We start from the raw sequence: 23,634 nt of genomic DNA, 5'->3' as shown, positions 1-23,634 counted from the left end.
TGGATCTTTTCCTGGATGAAAGGGTATGCCGGACGATGATACAAAGCGCTTCCGTTACTTTGTCAGCGGAAACTATATGTACTTAAAAATCGTAACAGTTCAACCAATTTTTTTAATGCGAAATTTGTTGCCTTATTGCGCGAAAATACGCGTGTGTGCGGGCGTGCTTGTCTGGTTATTTGATGGTATCAAATACGATGGCGGTCGGGCAGGCTCTCTGCTACCCAGAGAAATTGCCTCTCCTGCCAAAAGGGTGCCCGCTAGTCAGTAAATTACACCCGTCTGCCTGCCTGGCCACCAACCAGGAGATTTCGGCGAGAATGCGTGGTTTGGAGATGAGGGGCGGCCTGTCACCAGCCACCAACGAGGGGGTGTGGGATGCAAAGCTGCACCACGGCGACACCCGATGGAACCAAAAAAAAAGATGGTAGACGGACGGTCGCCTGCTTTGTGGACGGACTGGCAATGGGTAGCCTGCAGGGAAGGTGCCCATTGCCAGAAGGTTCAGGCGAGGATCCCAGATGGAGGAGGCGTAGGTGGTGTCGGTGGCACCGGGGTCTACCGGTGCCTCGGCTACATGCTTGTCTGCCAGAAGACTGCGGCGAGGATGCTTTATTTGAAGACGAGGTGTTCGGTGAGCGGAGGGGAACACAAGGCGGTACCGCGGCAGTTCCCTACAGTCATGTTCTTGATAGCAGCTTTTAAGCACCCGCTGCTCTCGTTTTGCGTAGTCTCTCAGGGTCAGCCTCTTTGTTACCGAGACAACGGAGAGGCCACCGAAGATACAGCAAGCAGGAAAGTGGAAGATGAAAGTAAGGCAAAAGTGTGAGCGGGAGGGCGGTATGTTGAAGCCGCGCGAGACATGCTCCCCGGCGACGGCCCGTGCTATACGAGAGAACGCCAGAGCTTAGCGCGAGCAATCGTGCGTTCGCTGATTACGCGATCACTTCGTGAAACGCAGGCGCTATACGCCGTCGCTGAGAAGACAGCAGTTCGTGCTTCGCCCAACTTTCACATTACGGAGTATCGTAATCGTCAGCCATTTTTTTTTTGTTCATGAAACTGCGGGTTTATGACCCAAGAATAAAATTCAAGCTTAATTATATAAATGACCTAAATGTATTAATAAAAAAAACTTGCGGTCATAAATAGTATTTCTTTCACATTCACACACACAAGCAACCAAGTGTCCTTGTGAACCTTTTATATCGTTTAAGTTAATGTTGAATCGTTGACCTCCAATTAAAAACTTTTTGCAGTGGATTGTGCAGTTAAAGGAACTCGGCAAAACTTCCGATAAAGGCATTCACTCTTTCCTTCGCGTCTGGAAGAACTGCAAAAGCTCTAGGTATCGCAGCACGGAGCGCTGCTGCCTGCTTTTCTCGTCGCAGCAGAAACGCCTTTCATTTCTGCATTGCTTTTGTGGCTTTCTTTTAACAGCGGAGCAACTTAAGCTTGAACCTGGTTCGGTGGCGTCCGCAAAAAAATACTAAGAACAACAACTGTGCTGCCGCAGAGAGGATTGTATAACAGTGAAGCCGGCTTTCGCGCCTGCTCGAGTGTTAGCTTAAGGGGCATATGCGTGTGCGCACCCTTTACTATATACCATCTGAAAGGTTAGTCTTTTTCGGGCTACTAAAACGCGAAAACAAATTGGCGCAGCTACACTAGTGGCGCAAGGCTGGAGAAACAGTGCATCTGAAGGTCGACTTAGCTTCTTTTCCCTGGGATCCGCTGTTAGTGTTGGGGACCGACCGGAACGGCCTTGTAAAAACCGGGTAAACTTGGCCTCACCCCTCAACAGTTAGTCTAGCCTAGTAAGAACATCCCCAAACTTAAAAAAAAACTGAGCGGAGCCCAGCAAAACTTAGGAAAAGAGCAAGATCCGAAAAAGCGAGGATGACCCTCAGCTCCGCTGTTTCTCCAGCCTTGTGCCAGAAGTGCAAGCTGCACCATTTTGAACAGCGAAGCTGCTGTTGCTGGCTGTAATGTGTGCGGCGTCATCAGAAACCCCTCGGGTCATAATTACTCCTGCCGCTTACCACGCTAGTGAGCAGGCGCCTTACGTGGAGCGCCTGGCGTCGTCCAGGCTTGCGCGTGGCGCTCGAAAAAAAATACTAAGAAAACAGTTCATGTGCGACCGCGCCTCAAGAGGGCGTGGTCGCGCATGATAGCTCGCAAGATAGCTCGGGCTACAGACGCATAGTTCGCGGACCCGGTTGCCACTGGTTCTAGCACGTGTTGACGCGCTCCACTTTCGAACACATGTGAAAGCGTGCGGACAAAGCGATCCTGGGCCGCCAGTCATGCGCGAGGAAGACAACGATATAGATGGATTTGACGATGACTACTACTACCACAGTGAAACGCGGCAACGGAACATGTAAATAAACAATTTCAAACCTACTAATAGGTGGCGGTGTGTCCTTCAGTGCTTACATAGAAAGAAATCCTCCAGGCCTTGCGCGACTATATAGTGCAAGCATCTCCAATTTTATTACGTGGCTATCAAATGCGTTCATTGCTGATGCTGAAGGAAAGCCGGCCAACAGCTCCTCCACTGCTGTAATTGCGTTTTTCCGGCGGTCGAAGAAGGGAAAGAGAGAAAAATCTTTTGAGCAAGTTTCCAAGTTGCCTAATAGATATAGAATGGTAATTTTTGGTTGAGGTGTTTTGCCACCCTCTATAATCTTAGTATTGTACGTGTTCGTTGACTACGTTCTGGAAGCATTTGAGATTTCGAAAAAAATTGAAAAAAGGGGTTGCAGGGTCTTTTTGAATCGCAAAAATGAGAACGTATGCGCAAAGAAACATACAATATGAATTTGTTTTTATTCCGATGTTACAATGAAACGAAAACGCAGCACTAAAAATTTAGACACCACAACCACTCCTGCTTTTTTTTCTCCGAACCCGTTTGAGCCCGTTTGAACCGGTTCGAACCGGTTCAAACCAGAACGAAATGGTGCTCCGGAACCAAACCGGAACTGAACCCGAAATGCTTGAACCTGAAACCCGAACCGAACACGAAAAACTTCCTGTTCGACACCTTGCTAACAGGTGATAGCCACTTTATGTACATTCACGAGCACTTTCCTTCCGGACACCACTCACTATACATCACCTTTCAAAGCGACGCCACAACCCATGACATCAGAAAACTCATTGACGCCGCCCCACGCAACATCGCTCACTTCATTCTTTACTTTGACACAACGACTTAAAGAACAACACCGCTGAAAGCACTATCGCGGACATGAAAACACTTGTTCACGACGTTAAGGCCAACAGGCCCAATTCAATTCAATTCAATTCAATTCAATTCACTTTATTTACCAGATACTACTGGTTGGTTTCCTGGGCTATGGGGACAGCTTGACCGCTTGACGGTGCCTCAGACAGCCAGTACAAGGCAGCAAGGAATGATACATCAATGAGCACTGCGTGTGCATTTTACAGTTGGCATGCATGTTTTACATAGGAGAAATGTAAAAACGCTACAAGAATGTATGACATTGTAACAACAAAAACCGACTCCAGGTGAGAAAAGAAATAGCAATTGAAATGCATAAGCAAAGTGCACAGCCATGCGCAATAGTCAAAGAAAAGTGCAAAAAACAATAAAAATTTGTAAGCATTAAAACTACATATTCACAACGCAAAGATAACCGTCACAACAGTGCTTCCCAGGACCGAAAACAAACGCAAGCCAGACATACCCCAGACGCGCAGACTTCTAGCTCACTCACAAAGGTCAGCTAAGCTTACAACTTCCTCGTGAAACCTGGGACACTATAAAGCAAACGTTCACGTCATCCACCACCCAAAAGTTTACCACGACCCCCTAGGACACCTCGTCAAGGACGGACTACTCCCTAACTTTCGAGGCGTGTGACTGATTTCCGAAAACATTAAGTACAGGCTGAGGAACTCATTCAAGGTGACGCTCGGCGCTACACGCATCAGCCTCCCGTACACGGCCAGCACTGCACAACAACAGCACCAACCCAAAATCTCCAACAGTAGCGAAATGTCACGTCCTCCTAAGAGTAGCACATGTGACGCCAGCACACAAACCGTGGACGTGGCCGCAACACCAGCTGTACAGCACAACAACCAGACCCACCAAAGACATCACGCTCAGTGTTCACGCAGACCCCAACGCGTGCTAGAACGCAAACAAGCACCCAAACAGGCATCGATGTGAATATCACCCCTAGCAGCCCCCCTAAACAACAGACTCCAAGCAAAAAAGTGTCACCTCGGAGGCCTGCTCGAAACAAACACAAATGACTACCATCGAGTAGACCGGATGCCCCAATCCTTAAATCCCACTCTTTCCTTAAAGCTCGAAAAATAGCCGGCAAACAAACCAACTTCAGATTTAATCTCAAAACGTACTCCTCGTATCTCTAAAGCAAAAAGATCCCTAAAGGCCTCCGCCTAAAAGTTGGTTGTTCCCTTGGTGGGCTCCCTCATGAACTAGCTGCCAGGTGGCAAGGTATTCTAAATAATGCTTCGCTTCCCCTCTAAGAAATTCTTAGAGACCATTGTACAGCCAACTCAGCGTCTTCAATGACCAGATTGAAGCTCTTCCGCTAACTGAGCAAGAGAAACTAGATCTTAATATTTTTATAAATCGCAAGGCGGATCCCAGCACAGGCGGACAACAATGTACAAGGTCGATTTCATCGCGGCATACACGGGTCGAACAACTGGCGTGTGGTTTTTTTAACCGTTTCAACGGTGAATTTTTTCTTTCCATTGAATAAAAAATTTCTGTGCATTTTTATTTATATTTGGACCCAATAAGCTTACAAAAAAGTTAGCTTGTGATGACACTAATTAGTTATTTACGAGCATTCCGTATAATTACATCCTTCGCCATTTCAAACTGAAATTTTCAACTGAAAATGTAAATTTTCTATGTGAACTCAGATAGCAAAATTGAGGCTGGTAGTGCAAGTATTATTAGAATTACAGTCATGTCAAGATAGGTCTTCGGTATTTGAGGTCACCCTGACGTGAGTGTGGCCTTCGCTGCAATGCTTTCCTCTCTCTAGCATCTAGCTTCAGCAAAAAACAAACAATGGTGATATCTATCCGTAGAAGCATCCTTGAAGAACTATTTCCCAGAAAACTAGCTGTTCTGGTTTCGTTCTCAAATTGCCAAAAGTCGTTTGGTTTACGTCCAAAATGTAAGACGCCTGCGGCCAAGGGATTTCTTGCTATCGTTTTTGCCATAGTTTTTTATTCTTCCGTGTGTTGTGGCGACTAGGTCCAGAAATACAAGACGAGAAGACATACGCGCAAACTTTATATCTTTCTGCCGATGGCGGATACAGTTGCAAGTGCTTTGAACGTGATACACGAGGAACTGGGGCGCCCGGCATTGAACCCCCCCCACCCCCCCTCCCACTCCCTCCTGCTCCTCTCCGCATATCACTTCTCCGACCAACTTCTAAGGCTTTGGTAACAGAAGGCCAACTTTATGTCGTGCAGCGTCGCCTCGCGAACCTCTCGAGCAGCTTTAGAACGCATATGGCAACGATATATTAGATTTTTATACCAGCAACACTCATACCCGTACACTTTTTCTACCAATGACTCAGTGTGCCTCTCCTACGACATGTACTGCACTAAAGAAGAGCCATAATTTAGCGCCACAAGAACATCAGTGTCGTTAGGGATGAGGCGCACAGCACTTCAAGGAGAGTAGATGACAACGTACCGAAAAAAAAAAACGTAAACACCCTTTAAAATCTAACTTAGAAGCGAGGCACGTTTTTCGGTCTCTTTCTTTCGTATGCAGCGCGGGCTAGCCTATTTGATAGCGAGCCTGTTTCGTTCCCTCGTCACTAAGACTGGAATGTTCTTCATAGTTCGAGGGTCTCTCAACCGAACTCTACCGATCCAAAAAGATTAACGCGGAAATATAATTGGTGGCATGGCAACCACCAAGGCATTCCATTCGCCGACGATCGCTACCTCGCGTCACTCTGTTGATTGCCTTTGTGACGCATGTATATTATTAGGTTTCTTTTAGAGTGCCAGTTCGCTTCAATAAACCTAGTGAAGATGAAAAACCCAGCATTGTTCTTGCCTTCGCGGGGTCGCAAGAAATACCGAGACAATGTTGATACTGCGCTCCCGAGACGAACAGAGTCGGTTTCATGTCGCAATAAGTGCTTTCACAAGTTACCGAGGGAGAGAGAGAGACAACCTGCTTCCGTTGACACTTCAGCTTCCGAAACGTACCTATTGATACAATAGCAGCAAAACGTACGCTGTGGCTCACTATGCTACTCCAATTTAAATCTGAAAACGACGATGTTTAAAATAAGGCGTAGCCCGGGTGTTCATGCTTTCATGGCAGGAAAAAGAAGCATCACTTCATACGCCACGAATCGTCTCCCTTGGCGTGCCGCCGCGTGCCATTTTCTTTGGCGGAGTTGGCGGCGTTACTCTGGCCCTTCTCCGCTGCACCCTCTCGGCCGTGTCGAACCGGCGCAACATTACTGCATGCCGAAGCGGCTAGCCGATGACTCCATCATCGCATCCCCAACATGTAGGTTCAGACGAGACGAGCCATGACAAGGCACGATCAAATTACGGTCTTAAAATTTAAGCGACATTGCGTTCCACAGGACAAGAAAAGGACGTAGGTTCGGACTAGACGAGCCACGTAAAGACACGATCAAATTATACTCTTCATATTTAGGCGACATTGCGTTAGACAGGACGGGAAAAGGACGAGACAAACCGTTGTGCGTTTCAAGTATTCGTCTCCTCTATTCCACGTCCCGTCTGACGGATTACGGCGTTCTTTCAAAGTTATGTACCAACAAGCCCAAGTTTCAACGCTTCTGCTGTCGTCCGGTGACCTTCCGTCCGGCTCAGCTCCAAGGGCTTCAACGTTACTCATTTACCATAGCTTGCATGGACGTTCAAGTACCAGTATTAATTAGGTTCATAATCTTCATCCGTGGCGGCAAGATCCTCGTATCGCATCGTTTTCTTCGGATTTTTTACTGTTACTGACCCCGTACGTATCCTGTGGTCCCGACCTGAGCCAAAGTCTACGAGAAGAGGAAGAAGTTAGCAGTTTCCTAATGCGCCACGCTGATCCAAATCTGAAGAGAACGATGTTCTGAATGTAGCATCGCCCGGGTATTTGTGTTATTTATGACCGGCAAATAAAGGCCAATAAATCATTCCCTCATCTACCATAACCCGTGTGTCTTGCCCTGCCACTGTTTAACACTATGATTGCGAGGAGGACATCGGATTTCCGCTGGCCGATATAGTGAGTGCGCTACACGATTCCTACTTGACGTCCAACGTGAACGCAAACAAATTCTCCGTCGATTTCTGGCAGTTGCTGTGGGCCTTCCTCTATACTTCCGCTTGGACATTCATAATGCAATTATGGTTGTGTTTTATGCTTTTGGAATATGGTGAACGGCGACTAGCTCCCAAATATTTTCTTACCCCGTGAATGACCGAGTTAACTTTATTCTTTCTTATCCAAACATGACGTCACCACTGTGTTCGCTTATTAGGAATTCAATCTCTGTTGCTGAAAGGGCAACAGATGCCTTGCTGATGCACTCCTTACCCGATTTTTGCATTGCACATCTGTAACAAACAATTTGATCACATCTATATTAAGGATGGCCCGCACATCTATCGTTGACGAGAAGGCGTCAGCACTGTTCCCAGTTTCCTTTTGGAACGCAAGTTTTAAATGGTCTACGTTCAAGTAATTGAAAAATACCGTGAAGGTGAACTTACGGTTTTTTACATTTATATGCTGTAGGCATTTTTATCCAAAAAGTGGCTTATGCTCCCCGGGATTGTTGTTTTATACCTTGAACGGCGGAGGATAAGTCATTTATTGGAACATGGATATATCTTACCTGGTGTACGTAAAGACGTGTGAACTTGAAAACCTGCGTTCGGGCTCGGCTGTACATAGAGGCGACGCTTGTTAGCGAGTTGCAGCATTCACCCTTTTCGCAGACGTCAGCAAGAAAGCGGTTGTGAAACAGCGTTTCCGAGCGATCAGAATTCGATAGCACATAGAGGGGAACGTTCCAGATGCAACACTCGGCTAGCTCGTAGAGTAACTTGAAGGCGTAACGCTGCCGTGTCGAATTGATTCGGCCACCCCGACTGAAGAGACAGAAAGGCTCAAAGTGGAAAAACGCCTTCGGTGCCGATGACAGGAGCTCACCGACAAAGCTTGAGCCAGATCTAAAGTAGGCCACCACAAACACTATTTTGACTTTCGCGGGTGGCACCACGGGTTAGGTATTGAGAGCTCTTCTGAATGGTGGTGGTAGGTTTTCTTCCATGGGGTAGTCAACATTACCGAATTTTGAAATATCTGTTAATAAAAGATACCGGAAGCAGGTAGCGTTCGTGATATGAGGTCGTACAAAGGGGGAGCAAAAATAATTTAAGGATAGCTAATAACAAGCCAGGCCACGAAAACACCCGCCGCAAGAATTAATTCCGTAAGAAATCTTAGATCAGGATCAGTTTTATCCCATGACAATCTCACCTTGCCTGAAATGTTCTTCTTCAGGAATATGTTTCTCATTGGGATAACGGGAACAAAAGCAACTTGTTTTGTAGTTATATAAAAAAAGCTCAAAGAGTACACATCCTGCAATTGCTGTCCCCGGTAGTATTAGTCCTCTAGCTTCATTCGATAATTTGAGGAGACCAACGGTTAAACTCAACGTTCAAAAAAAAAATATATATTTATATATATATATATATATATATATATATATATATATATATATATATATAACCAAAATATTGCTTAACTCTTGTTCGGTTCGAAGTAAACATGTAATAATAAATTTAGGTATTGTCACCAACTTATTAACTGCAGTGTTTATGAAGAGCTAACTTTTCGTAATTGCACCGGCACTGGAAAGATTTTTTTGTTGAAATTCTCCTCGCTGTGCTCTCGAGCAATCAAGAAATGCGGTGACTTTCAAGGCATAAACGTCCCACGCATCTTGTGCTCGGCCAAATTAGCACTTTTTGCTCTGTAGTGACCCCTTCCATAAGTGTACTGTGAAAACAGAGGCTCAGATGACTGAAAATATTTAACCATGTATATCCATACACACTGCCCAAAAGTTCAGCAACTCAGGTCTGATTTCTGCAGCGAAAATTGGGTAGTTTTATAGTCCGCGCTTAACCTTACGTAATCCTGTCTAGTCAAATGTGAGTGCCGCTGAGGTATACTGAAAAAAAAAAACATTGAAGACATCAAAAATATTCAAGCAACGCTAGCAGCCATCTTGTCTTCGCTGTCTTACAGATGGCAAATACGGGTTCTCGTACTCCGTTGTTCATTTTTAAACAATATTTTTCTGTGAAGTCAATTTATCAGATCAGCGAAAACCGCAACCGACTCTAGCTGGAGAGAGATTTTGTGCACTTACAAATTTAGGCGGCATATACTGAACTCTTCAAATAATTCCAGACGCCAGGTACCCAATATCCTTAAAGGTATTTGAAGTAAATTAAATATCTGAGCATTTTTAACAGCGATGCTGTTTAAGCTGGTGGTAGGGCCGGCGCTCCTGCTCCGCCGCAGCTTTCTCATGGCGCATATGGGCGGGACTAGTGCCGCTACCTGTGGGAGGCGCGATACAACTGACACAAGCACGGCTTTGTAAAAGCGTCGTGGGGTGGTTCCTTCTACCGCTTGTTACAAAAGGTGCAGTTTTTACAGTGCAAAGAGAGCAATTAATGGTGAAATGAAAGAAGCCAAAAGGCTGAGAAGCAACAATAATAATCAGTTTCTTAATTAACGTCCCAAACACCAGACCACACAAGCTGAAGAGACGCCACCGAACGAGTTCAGAAATTTCGAGCAAATGCTCGGCCCGCTAGCCCCTCCGCTACTCTTTGAGCTTCACCGGAAAGCAGGTGGTCACACGTACATTTTGGACATTTAATGACCAGGTATTCACTGCACTTTGCGGGGCAAACCATGACACCGCACCGAAAACCTGACCGGGTCTCGAGGCATAACAACGCAGTAAACTTGGCCTAGTCATTATTAATAAACGCGAATAAACTTAGCCGAATGAAGAATAAGACAGTTAAAGCAAACAGCCTTTCTGTTTCCCCAGTATTTGCGTTACTAGTACGAACCCGCCCCAATGTTGTTCCGTAAAATGCGTGATTTATTACGCGCGCTACAATAATGCCGACCAATACCTCGAGCGCGACATCGGGTGCGTATTTGTAGCCTCAAACATATTGGCAACTTGGTTTACAGCAATTGGTCGGAGCGTTCTATCTGCCGTTACCGCGCATGCGCGGGTCAGCCTCGGATTGGACACGATTTTATTATTGAGAAACCCACCGCGAGCAATGAAAACACGCTTTTTGAGCGTAAGGGAGAGAAAAAGGTTAACTCATTGAAGGCTAGCTTGCCTTTCGTGGGGTTAATAAAACTCAAAAGCGTTAGTAACTTTATTATTTCTTTGTTTTCATTAGTTTGGCCGTATTTGAGCGATAAGATGTGCGTGTGCGCATCTTTCTGCTCTGGTTGCCGACCTGCGATAACGTGAGGCTGTTGACCCTATCAATAAACATACCTTGCGTTAGTGCTTTTTGGTGTCTTAACTACTTTTCTACAATATTCCACATTTATGTCCCTCTTTTTGTTTTTGTTCTTAACCTTACCTGAACGGGAGATAACCTAAAAGATTGAATACAACGTTAGGGGCCTTCTCAGCGGCGCACGAGCTTTTTGTTGAGCTTTGAATATGTGGTATAAACCAGGGGTTCATACCAGAGCTTTATACATTTGAAAGCACTGATTTGCGTGTAGCCGATGTATTTTGTATTTTTTTTAAGGTTTCGATACTTGTTTTATTACTTGTTCGTGCAACAAGTGAACAAGGTACCATTAGCGCAGCAACGGACACTGAACGCGGAATCTGATTTTGGGATTGGTGAAACCGGATACCTTATGGCTTGCGGAAAAAAATTATGATTTTTTTTTAATTTGACGAACTTGCCTTCAAGGAACCTAAAAGGCCTGCCACAAACTAAAAGACTGTTAGCGGAATTGGCACCGTCAAGCCCGAGCGGTGCCACGTGCAAGAAAAAGGGAGGAGCAGAAACTAAAATTCCAATGGACGGCTTGGCCACGTCGTCTATGCTAACATTCTTTGATTCATATCACCGTGTTTAGGTTATATTGCCCACATTGTAGATTATGTTTGTTTTCATACAACCCTCCAAGTAATTCAAGCAATGGCTCACCCGTAAACGTCCTAAAATGATTACTTACGTAATGGGAGGGGTGGACGTAGATAGCGTTCGATCAGTGGACATAGCAGACATTCCCGTATTTGCCTCAGCCGTAAACACGCAATAAACGCTTGATGCTTCTCTCCCTTTCCAAATGCCACCCGTGACCTTTTATTGACGCGTAAAAGAATTGACAATAGAGGAAATTTATACTATCGCCACAAGGAATAACAGCAGCTGTAGTGTCAATAATAAATTTCTTGGGTTGGGTTGTTCTCGTCGGGAACGCATTTCGCCTTAATGAGAATTAAATATAAGTATCGGTAGATGTACTCTGAAGGTCTCCTCAGCAACGCTTGCAAGCTGGATGTTGGTGCCGTTCAAACACGAATAGCTGCAGTTGTCACATAGAATTTTCAGTGTGATTTCCTTACCTTCGGAAATATACTCAAACAAGCTGGATCAGTTTTTTACAGTTCCGGACATCCAAAATTATAGCCCGCATGCATTTATGGAATGGGTATGCGAATTGTCGTCTGTTGGCATTTTCTATAATTATAAACACCTTACAGAGATGGGCGTAGTTGATCTACGTGCTGAGCAAAGCGATGTGGTGTGATAGGCCCACTTCGTTTCAAGTTGTTGTGGCTGGCACGAATAACAATTATAATATCACGCACGGGTGAGAACTATTTGTATTTTGTATATGGTTACAGCCATTGCAAATAGGCGGTACCTGATCGAACCCCAAGTAAGACACGGGGTTAGCGCCCTGATTGCTGGAGTACTCCCTTGACGAATTGGGAGTACTTTTTATAATTTTGGCCTGCTGAAAGAGCACGCAGTGAGACCGGGTGTCGGGGGGGGGGGGCGGGAAGCAGGAGAGTGCTTCGGAGTACCCCCCTCCCCCTATTGTTTTCATCTGTCTCCGACGGTAGGAGCCCCACCGGTTAGCGATACCCCGGCTGCAGGAACCGCGAAATTCAAATTAACATAGTCTATGCCCATACTAATGTGGCAGATCAAGCCTGAAAGGAGTCAGGATTGGATGGATTAGATAAAAAAAAACGCTTTCTCTAGTTCCTTCTAAACTCCCTCAACCCTTTCCTGTCTTTCGCTATCCATTTACTCGCCTCTTCCCAGAAGAGATCAGGAGAGTCACCCTAGGCCTGCTCTCATGCTTGTGGTGTGGCTTAAGTGGCATTTGTTTTTTTCTACACGCCAGGCTGAGTTAAACGTCATTTGATGTTTGGCCATTTATTTAAGCCGGCACAACGCATGGGGTACCGGCCGAGGAAATCTTATTTCCTTTCATTTAACATGTCTCATTACATCAGTGGGCTTTTACTGCATTAGGTGTAATATGCACCACACAAGCTTGTAGGTAAAATCGCCAGACAATAAAAACAAATGACCCGGTTTTGCATGTAAGGGTTTGCGTGCAGTAAAGGCAAACACGCGTCAGTGCTGGATTTACCCCATCTTTGTTTTCACTCACAGAGGCGGTACATGATCTCGTGTTTATTCTTTCCCTGACCAGTGTTATTCGTGGACCAAAGTCTACTCGCACTACTGGTAAGTACTGAGCGATTGGACGTGCGACAGTTTTCCTATATCCCTCCTCGACTCATGCGAATAGCATGTTTATTGAGAAAAGGTATCTTCCAAATTATATTTTGTAGTCGTAGATACATAGCCGGTTTCAGCCGCTGAAGCCCCAACAGCCCAGCAATGAAGATTTTTATAACAATGCAGGCTCGCTCTCGTGCTCCACGCAACACAGGCAGAGCACTTACCCTAATGCTAAGCTGGCGACTGGGGTCGTGAGGTACCGACGGAAAAGCAGGAGCGGAATACGACTCTTGATTTCACAGCGCGCACAACAAACAAGGAAAATAGGGAGAGTGGGACACACAGCTGAATGCAACTCACTACGCTCCTTGCAGCCGTTAAGCTACAGGAACCCGCAGCGCCCGAAGGAGACACCAAAATAGTTTTCCTACCATGCAACACACTTGACATTCGCAAGCACAGCGAGGCGCAGCTACGCTACAAACAACACAATGGCACTACTGTTCAGTGATGTAAAAAAGGAACAACCTCTGGATGAACCCGACGGAGAACATTGTGATTGTCTGCACACCTCGGATGGGGAATGCCAAAACATGCCACCACGGAGGGAGATATGCAATCTGAGAAGATATACGAAATCACAGCCTGTCCCATTGGTTGAAAAGAAAAACGTAATTTTTAGTATTACCGCTTATGACGGCAATGAAGGCATCAATACGGGCCAATTTGTTGAAAAATGCGGCGATGACGAAGGAAAACACAATGGGGAAGTCAAACTTTGCTATCATCACCTTTAAAGGAAGCCAAAACGGACAATTGACATTTTTATGACTTATACGCGCATGCGCTTGCAGGCGCCGCCAATACTTTCGGTGGATTCCTCTTATCGCAATTACCGCTTCCGACGGATGCCCTGTGCACGCAGGAGAAATTTCAAAGATATTCTCGTGAGCATTCAGTGGGCACTGTCAAAGCGCTAAGTCGTTGAACGTCCAGTCATTGGCATTAGGGAACGTGCTATGCTTAGTCAATAGCGTACGCTAAGAGGCATCTTTGCGCAAAAAGTGAAAAAAAATGGAGCTATGACCCACTGGTACATACCGCGCTTGGCAATATTGAAGATGAGCTTCACGGCCATCGTCGTCGAAAGAGCCACCAATTGTGATCTTCATATTCGCCGCTACTAGCGGTGCTTTTGTAGTGGAAACGTTGTTTTGGGTTAGTTCGTAGCTGTTTATCATGGTGTTCAAAGCGCTCACAACACAAAGATGAAGAAAGAAACGCAGACGACATGGCGCTAACTCGCAACGATTGGTTTAATGAAAAGACATACGAAAATACACTAACGTGATGCCTTCATCTCGTCCGAAATAAAAACCACGAAACAATATAAACGATCAGGGGAACACGTGGCAACAAAAGGGAAGTGCGTTAAAGAAGCAGAAACCACAAGATATCAAACCTCACTGATTCCGCAACGAGAGGCCCAGATCAAAGCATTCTTTGTCAGTTTTGAAAATGGAGGAGGGATGGGGCTTACACGCCATTCGCCTCCACCTCCTTAGGTGAAACGCTTGTCTTACCTGGCCTCATGTCCTCATGTCCTCATGTCTTGATAAAACTGACGTAATACAAAGGAAGGGCGTATACCCACGCGTGGTACGATATCGCGATTGGTTGCATTTCTGCTTTGATTTTACGTAGTATTGATGTTCCTGCAAACGTATGTTAAAGGGACACTGAAGTGATTTGTAAACAATGCGGGATTACGAGCGCAAACTGTAGTCCGGAGTCCCTGGGCCCTCTTTCGACCCCTCTGTGCGCGTTTACGCGAATTTATTTAGTAGAGGAAGAGGAGGAGGAGGAAAATCTTTATTAAAACAACAGGTGCAGTTGTTAGGGCACCCGCCCGGTGGAGGGGATCCCTAGTCCGGGATCCCCTGGCTGCGGCTGGCTGCGCGGGCCCTTTGCACCAGGTCAAGCTGGAACGTAGGGTCCTTGCTGGTCAACCGCGCCGTCCACTGTTGTATAGAGGGGTTGGGGATTGGGTGCATGTCCGGTGTCTTTTGGCACTCCCACACCTGATGGTATAGGGTACCGGGCGCTGGGCAGTAGTGGCAGGTGGCTGGATAGTCTGTCGGATAAATGGCATGAAGAAGGGTACGGTGTGGATACGTGTTAGTTTGAAGTCTTCTGAACGTTGTTGCTTCGTCCCTTGTGAGTTGGTGGTGTGGAATGGGGAAAATTTGCCGTTTTGTGTCGGTAGTCCGCCAATATATCTGTGTAGCGCAAGAGAGGTTGCGGATTAGGTGGATGAGGTGGTGACTGCCCCGTGAGAGAAACGGCCCGGTGTATGTAATCGCGGGCAGCGGCGTGAGCCGCCTCATTCCCCTCAAGGGATTCGTGTCCTGGCACCCAAACTATATAAACTTCGGGAATGCTCTGTCTTGTCAAAAGAAGACGAAGTGCCGTTTTAGAAATTCGATTTTGTAAGTAATTTGTAAGTAAATTATTGGCAGTGATGATGGCGTGGGCTATCGCGGCTTCTTCGGCAGTATCAATCGCTGTGGTATTGACGGTGCAGGATGTGATCTCTTGGCCCCGTCCATTCACTACACAAGTTACGTGGGCCGGATGGTGTGGATAAGGGGATGCATCCACATAACAGGTATTTAGGTCATTTGCATATCTGGCGGACATGGCTCGTGCTCGGGCAATTCTTCTGGCCTTGTTGTACTCTGGATGCACATTTCTTGCTATTGGGGCCACTCGTATGTGCTGTCGAATCTTCAGAGGTATGCTTGTTTTCTGATCTTTAACCGGTGGAGTGGTATAACCTAATCGGTGAAGAGTTGCGCGCCCCGTCGTCGTTTTCTTCAGGCGCTCTATCTGACAAGTGTGGTGCGCTTCTTGTAATTCCTCCCAACTGTTATGTACGCCTAATTGTACTAATTTAGATGTCGATGTCTTCGAGGGTAGCCCGAGCGCAGTCTTGTAGGCTTGGCGAATAATTATGAAAAATCAATTCGAAAATGCTGTCCTCCCCTCTTTACGCTCGCCCATTTTCTGTGGCGTTTCTGTGTGACTTCAGCAGGAGAGGAGCTGACAATTGGCTGCGCTACTGCACGGGGCGCCGACCTTCCGCGACCGAGCCAGTCGGCCCACCGTTTAGTCCGCCGGCCGCCGACGGGTCGTCGCAATTCGCTCGATCAGTTGAAACTAAGCCACAACACGTTTGGGAATGGAAGAATGCGCCTTTCTTTACTTCTTTAGTTTGTACACTGTATCTAGCTCCAAGTCAAGGTCGCTTCACACAAGCGCTGCACAAGCGCACATGCGACGCTTCGCTGACTGGTACGCCAGTAGGAAAATGTAAGGCCTCTTGAAGGGGGAGAAGAGTGAGCGAAGTCAATATAGGTACTAAGGAAATAAAATCAACTGATATTTTTACCGTACAGCGTAAAACTAGGGTGCGGGAAGCACTTTTTTGCGCTGGGCGAACAAGCAGAGCGGTCAGCAGCACGACTACGCATCTGCGAACGCTTTCCCGTCTACGAAATGAAATTGCTAGATGTGAGCTATTGTTGAAACTCGGGGGACGCTTACTGCACGAGCGCAATACAACAAATAGTCACCTAAGCTGCTTGAAATACTAAAACTAAATAAAAGTGTAAACTGCTTATACATTATACACCCTATATTTATCGTCGCCGTCGGCGGCTTCCTGTGGCCTAGTCGTTGGGGGTGCTAGGTATGTCATCGCAAGTTCGAATCGCCGCGGGTACATGCTTTTTTTTTATGAGTTAGCTTTTTCGTTTTTCGCCGATGTTTTCTATACAGAGTTCACCTTTTTTTGGGCCGTAGCGTTCATTGCTCCACGAACTAGTCCATAGAACTCGCGAAGGCTGGCACTGCCGCGCTAGCGAGTTCTCGTTGGCGGGCTGTTGCCATAAGCACCGACTGCTTGCGGGCAGTGGGCACAGGCCAGAATCAACAGACCCTTGGCGTGGTGCGAACACGCTTTTTACGATACAGGCATGAGTGAGGCAAGCTCCAAATATAAGGGAAACGCGCATGGCATTTGAGCGTCTGCGGGGACGCGGAGGGCGTTCATGCACTGCGTAGGCCTCGGCTAGTGAATGCTACGATTCCAAGCCGTCCTGGGAGGCTTATCTTATGCATTTTACAGCCGACAACATGGGAGAAGCGCGGTACTACGATAACTGGGATATTAGGAATGCCCATCCAACGACGCCATCGAATGTCAAACATGTTGTTTACAGACCGAAACCGAAACTTGTTTGATTGCTAACCTTGGGCATCGTCCAATCACGGCGCTCCCTCCTCCCAACGTCACAGCTTAGTTTGTGCGGCCGCCGCAAACCGCGCATGGTAGTTTTTCTTCTTTCGCACTTTGTAAAATAATTACCGATTTGTCAACCGGATAAACGATGAAAAGTGTGCTAATTTGAGCCAGTCTACACAGTGCAAGCAAAAACGGGAGCTTGACAAATTCACTTCAGTGTCCCTTTAAGGCATCGCCCGGTTTGGCCAACGTAAGTCTGGTCACTCGACAACGGTATCATATATACAACACACGTTGCACAACAAACAAAAGTAGAAGTATGCCTCACTTGCCACCGTTGTTTCTTCTACAATTTAACACTGAGTGATCAGAGTTGGTATATTTTACCTCACCCTTACCCAGTGTCAGGGGTCGATATTGCCGCAAAACATGCAATGGGGGCCCTTTTCTGTACTTCACAAATTCCCAGGGAACTGTGAAATCGCCGGCAGTCTTTTCTGATTTGCTTTCAGTTTTGCTCACGTGCTTCCGGTTGACGAAGCGGTTGTGTGTGCTTTCGTCATATTGACGTTTCATGACGTTTACTGTCAACAGTTTTAAAGTTTGCCTTATTTCTCTCTACGTGGAGTGCACAATTCTTGGCCGGCAACGAAAAATTATACAAAATGCAGTGGTCATGACAACGTAGGCATGTCTTTTCCATTCAACAACTTTATGGCGTACAGGCCACGCCCTCTCTGTGATTGGCTGAAAAAATGTGACGTAACGTAAACAGTCGAATAAGATGTATTCGTCATACATTGGCAACTTCAGCTGGCGTAAAAGTGACGTAATGTTACGTAACATTTCGAAAATGGCGGTTGCTTTTGCCGCAAAATAGGGACAAAATGTCACCCACCTTTGTGGCCGCGAAATGTGCGTGATTTTGCAGCAGGCGAGTTTCGCATGACGCGCGGTTTAAAGCATGTTTTCTACCCAAATAGTTTCGACTGCTTCCAATTCAGCGATCACGGAGCATACAAATAGCGTGCAGCATGTCGCTGTTATGTTTGGCAATAAAAAAATATATTTTTGGCGTAACCGCAACATAAGACGGCAGAGAGAACCCAATGCATGGCATTTGTCCACGCTCCTCCTAGTAAGCTGCTTGTTCACATGATCGAACTCCAGAGAAAAATAACAAAGAAAAGTGACTCGTTTGTTCATTGCAGCGCTGATTGATGTTGAGCTTGACGAATGAGTGAAACGGTGACATCGGTATACGCTCCGCGGTTATCAGGCGTAGCGCTTCGCTGCTCTTACGTGTCATAAACGCGATTTTCGCGGCCGTCTTTTTATGTGATCACGCCATAAACTTGTAACATGGCAGCAGACGATAGCGTAGCGGCGTGGCGGGCGGGAAGGTGATAACCCATTGTGATAACGCAGCAAAGGTTGCATTGAAGCAGAAGCATTGCATTGAATCCCAACTATGTTAATAAAAGCGATGGAAAGAAATAAATAGATGCGGTAAAAATTGTGTGATGTGTGAAGTTCAACATCAGCCTTTCGCTCGCTTTTGGATCAACGTTACGCGATCGCCTTGTGGTGTTGACGCCAATTTCGACCTGCAGAAAGTGCTTCTCTAGCCAGCGGCAGCTACCGTCGTAATTTTTAATGTACATGCCAAGTGTTTTTATACATTTTATGCGAAATATTACATACCTTGATTGTGATCTTTATGAGTGAAGGGTGTAATTAGACTGCATGTCGTCATACCTATAGGTGCGTCACGTCACTGATTGCTTACGTCATGCTTAGGCAAAAAACATGCAGAATTCCCTGCGAATTAGTGCAGTCGAGAATAGGGCCCGGGGTTTGCTTATGTTTTGCTTTTACCGAACGGCTGCGCCGGGCTGTGTTATCTGTGTTATCCGTGGGCCAAGTGAAGCCCGTGTGTTCCATTTTTTTATTATTTATTTATTTATTTATTTATTTATTTATTTATTTATTTATGATACCCTCAAGGCCAAAGGCATTACAGAGGGGAGTGGGGGTAGAATACAGGTAAACAAATAAGGAAAAAATGAAGTACAATATAAGCTAATTATACAATATTAGCTAGATCAACGAGAAAAAAAAAACAGCAACTCACAGTCATAACAAGAGAAGAGAAGTTACAGATTCATACAATTTTTACAGATTATACAGATCTATAGACTTTATACTATTTATACAATTCGAGCAATAAAATTTCGGAACTGTTCGTTATCAGTAATAGATACAGCACTAGAAGGAAGGTGATTCCATTCCCTACTAGTCTTGGGCAAGAAAGAGTGAAAGAAATGATGTGTGTTGCAAATGTCAATTCCAACTTTGTGGCTGTGGTTCGTACGATCAGATCGATAATGGGGTGCAGCGATAAACTGGTCATGCAGAACATGGTGGTGATACAGTTTGTGAAAAAGAGTTAGTCGGGAAATTTGACGGCGTGATGACAGAGACGGGAGGGCAAGGTTAAATTTCATGGCAGTAATACTGGCTGTTCTATTATAGTTGGACAGAATAAACCTAACTGAGTTATTATGCCTCACGTTTATCTGCATTGATAGGGAGAGCGTTTTGAACTAAATTCAGCAGCCTAGAATATTCTGCTTAGATCTACAGTGTTCTGAATGAAACCGACGGTTGGAGAAACACTCGCGCCCAAAGATAAATGCCCGCACAGCAGACGCCCCGGTATTAGATCCGCTGACACTCGCCTCCGCACGTCACTTTGTTGGCTGCTGCTTCGCCGCCTGTTTATTCTTTGAGTTGTTAAGGTGGCACAAGTTTGCTTCAATGAACTTGTTTTTCCTTCAGGCGAATCACATCATCTTTGGCTTCTGACACCTGGTGGCATAAACAAAGGAATTGCCGGGCCCACAGCAATATCACCTAACTGACGTCATACCGATTGGCGAAAATTTCTACACCATGGCAACTTTTACGTACAGCACGCGGCAAATGAAACGCAAACATGAAAGAATGAATCGGAATACGCCAAAATGAAACAAATACTGTTCGTTCAGTTCTGATAATGGCGCGGTATTGATTTGTTCGGAAAGCTGCACTTTTATACCCTGTTTTTGTAACCAAGCCACGCGTCATTTTGACTTGTACGGAAATAAATTCAGCTATTTGCGTGTTTTGATTCAAATTTTTGTGTTCCGTTTCATTCGCCGCGTATTGTACAAAGAGAATAGCGGCAGGTTCTCATACCATTCATTGTTCTTTACTCGTTCACCCCAGTCTGACTTCGCACAGTTTATTAAGTTGTGCAGTATCCTGCGAATGACCGACAGTTCGAATCCACCCTGTTGAGCCAGTCTGGCTTGCAAAACGAGTTAAATTTTATCCAAGCATCATTTTCTGAGGGCTGACCGTAATAAAAGAAACACCAATCCCCATTTGAACAATTTTTGAATTCCCGGAAGTTAACTCCAGTATGGGTTTCTTTGGGCGCAGGAAGCAGGACCGACACTCGCGGTTTTATATTCGAAATAGCCGCAAGCCCAAACATTGCATTCAATTTTCGTTTGGTAGCTCAAATATAAAGCTAGGTCCGCAGCCACATAGAACTCTTGTAACTTTTTGCGTTAAACAGTATGGGCCCAGAAAATCAGGGCGCTAGAAATCTCAGGCAAAGGCGTTTAGCGGAGACTGTCACTCTACAGACGAGGGCCATATGACCGACAATAAGGCCAGCTGGGCAGCAGCAGTCTGTCAGCACCAGGTCAAAACCCACATCGTAAAAATTCGTTTCGCAGCTTGAGAAAAGCTATGAGCATACCTGAATTTATAATGACAACAGCCCGCGAAACTTCTGCACTAATTGAAGAAATATACATATAACGTACTTACCAAAGCGCAAGCCAACAGAAAATAAAACACATAGAAACGAGAACGACCTAATAGAGACGGATGATGAAGAAATCAATTCTGATGCAGATTTACTCCTCCATGCCCCTCCTCTCCCCTCCTCTAGAGGAAAGCCTCAGAAAAACTCAATAGACGGACAATGAAAGAGAAGATCAGAAGCAAATTAGCCGCTATCTCATTAAACGCTTTGACTCAGCCAGCGAGAAGATTTAGGCTAAGATTGCGGATATTTCGACTAGCAACCAGAAATATGGTCAATATGAGCCCGAGGATCACAAACTCCTTGCCGTCGAGTGTAACGATCCCAGCCTCACAGGCCACAATCCCATCGCCGGGGAGCACAAATACATGGTATTCGCATAAAACATTAGCGGGTGATTTCTCCACTTCGCAACAGTGAAAACCACCATTAAAGTGGCTGCCGTATCTGCGCATGCGCCTGAATCTCGCAAAAAAAAGCTGGGCCTTTGACCGTCGCCTGCGCTATTATTACCATGTTGGCGGCCGTGACGCCAACAGATATGAATAACCGTAGTGACATTGTTTGGTGATGCTCTACTTACCTTTGAGAACTCTGCATCAGCACCGTAGCCGTGGGTGCAAAAGAAAGCTGCATGGCGCGCAAAATGCCTACTCTATAGCGCAGTTGCCTGCGAACACGGATATCGACGCTGGTGCGGCCGCAACTTGCACACGTAGAGTCGTTCAGTACAAAAGCCAAATAATGTTTCCGAAGAGATTGTGACCGTTCACCCATACGCCGATTGAGATACAAGTGTAGCTACGCAGTGAGTGCATTGTTAGCTGGAAGACCAGCCATATCTTTCGACAAGTGGGCGAGTGTATTACGTCGCTGTTGCAACGGGGGCGTGGAGGGGATGGCATGGTGGCGCACGCACATGGTTGCCGGCATGCGCGCCACGCCAGTGAACAAAACCTATAGGAGCAAAACCAGGCAGTTTCCTACGGGCGCTATGCCGGAACGGTTCAGCCAGAAAGTAAACAGGTTGACGAACTTGAGATGGAGCAAACAGAAAAAAAACATAACCCGCAGATATACATTTCAAAACGGAGACAGCAAAGAAACCCGACGTTTTTCACTAAATAAAACAGATGGAATTGGAAAGCTTGCGGGAAGTGCCACTTACACCCAACCAGCGCTAACCCGAAATTCTCCTATAGCAACGTTACTTAAACCAACCATTACAAGGAATCCAGCACGACACCGGCTTCGAAACGGCGGATCACGCCATTATAGAAATTATCGGACGTGAGCACACGGGAATCAGATACGCCATTCTCGTGCTAGCGAATACAGCTACCCACGGCCCCGACCAAATTTCGCCACTTTTCAAAGCCAGGACGAACCTCTTAAAGAAGAACGCCTTATAAATTTTGGTGACTTCAGTGCCCGCCCGCTTCTATGCCCCGCTCGCAGGCTATGATGTGTAAATTCATCAACAAAAATATTTGTAAAGGCATACATCAAATACACTTGACTGCCATCCGGTATATCACCTACTCTTATCGAATAGGAAATACTATATCCAGAGACGTTAAGCCATACCTCTCCCTAACCGAATTTGTCACAAACACTCAAGGACTAAACCTAGAATAAGACAAGCTATGATCAACATATGGCCGCAACCTCACCCACCACCACCGTAAGAAAAGAAAAAGCCAAGACTACCACAATCGCAGATCTGGGTAGATTTCAGAACATCTATAAAAGCGCAAAGGGCACCGTCAATGAAACGACGAACATCGATAGCTAAGTGCGCAAATTATCGATGGCGTCAACATACATGGCCCCACAGAAGATTCCTAGAGAACAAGAACAACGGGATGTGGATTTGAAACTTGCGCACCTGTAGCTGCAAAGAAAAGGCGACAACAAAGGCTGTAACTGCTCAAACACCTGAGAAGTCCTCACAGAATTCTGAAGCTCAGCAACGATTTCAAAGACAATATCGGTAAACTGCCCAAGCAGTTTTGGAACTCACTCTTCCAAGGATGCAATCGACACCTTTTTAGCGACAGCGTAGCTACACTCAGTATCTGTCGCATTTTTTGTTCTCGGAAATATAACGGTTGCAGTAGCTAACCTAAAATATTTCCACCGCAGGTTGAAGCTAGAAGATCCTGCACCCAAAGACAGCGAGAGGTCTATAGTAAAAGCATCTGGAATGTTTTCAGTCACTCTGGGTTGTTTTCGGTGACTCGCGACCTATTTTGATACCTTTTTGCTCCTGGAAAAATGACTCTAAGCAAACAAACACGACGTATATGTTTGTTCAATCAAAATACCCATTGCGAGGTTTGAAGGCAAACGCGAGCAATAATCAGGTACCACGTCTACTCCATCGTGTTGGAGTTACATTCGTTGTTTCTGCTACTATGTCTTTTGTTGGTATTTTCCCCGAGAGCCAGACGGGTTGGAAGTTACGCGCCAGCTTCTTCACAGTGACCGCTCTCCTCAACGCATGCCTGCAATATCAACACGACTTCGCGATCACCTCTGATGAGGCACCCATCACAATAATTATTTTTGTATTCTGGCA

At 45.9% G+C, this 23,634-nt stretch overlaps 1 protein-coding gene across 1 annotated transcript in view; it reads right to left on the bottom strand.

The window, feature by feature from the left end:
• LOC144169203 (striated muscle preferentially expressed protein kinase-like) overlaps window positions 1-23,634 on the bottom strand; it is a 290,267-nt gene that overhangs the window by 91,614 nt on the left and 175,019 nt on the right. The window lies entirely within an intron of this gene.

The sequence above is a fragment of the Haemaphysalis longicornis genome, unplaced genomic scaffold, assembly GCF_048455015.1.
Source record: "Haemaphysalis longicornis isolate Haplotype H1 unplaced genomic scaffold, Haemaphysalis longicornis Haplotype H1 scaffold_2, whole genome shotgun sequence".
NCBI lineage: Eukaryota > Metazoa > Arthropoda > Arachnida > Ixodida > Ixodidae > Haemaphysalis > Haemaphysalis longicornis.
Note: the sequence above shows the minus strand (reverse complement) of the source record. Positions and strands in the feature narration are given on the sequence as shown.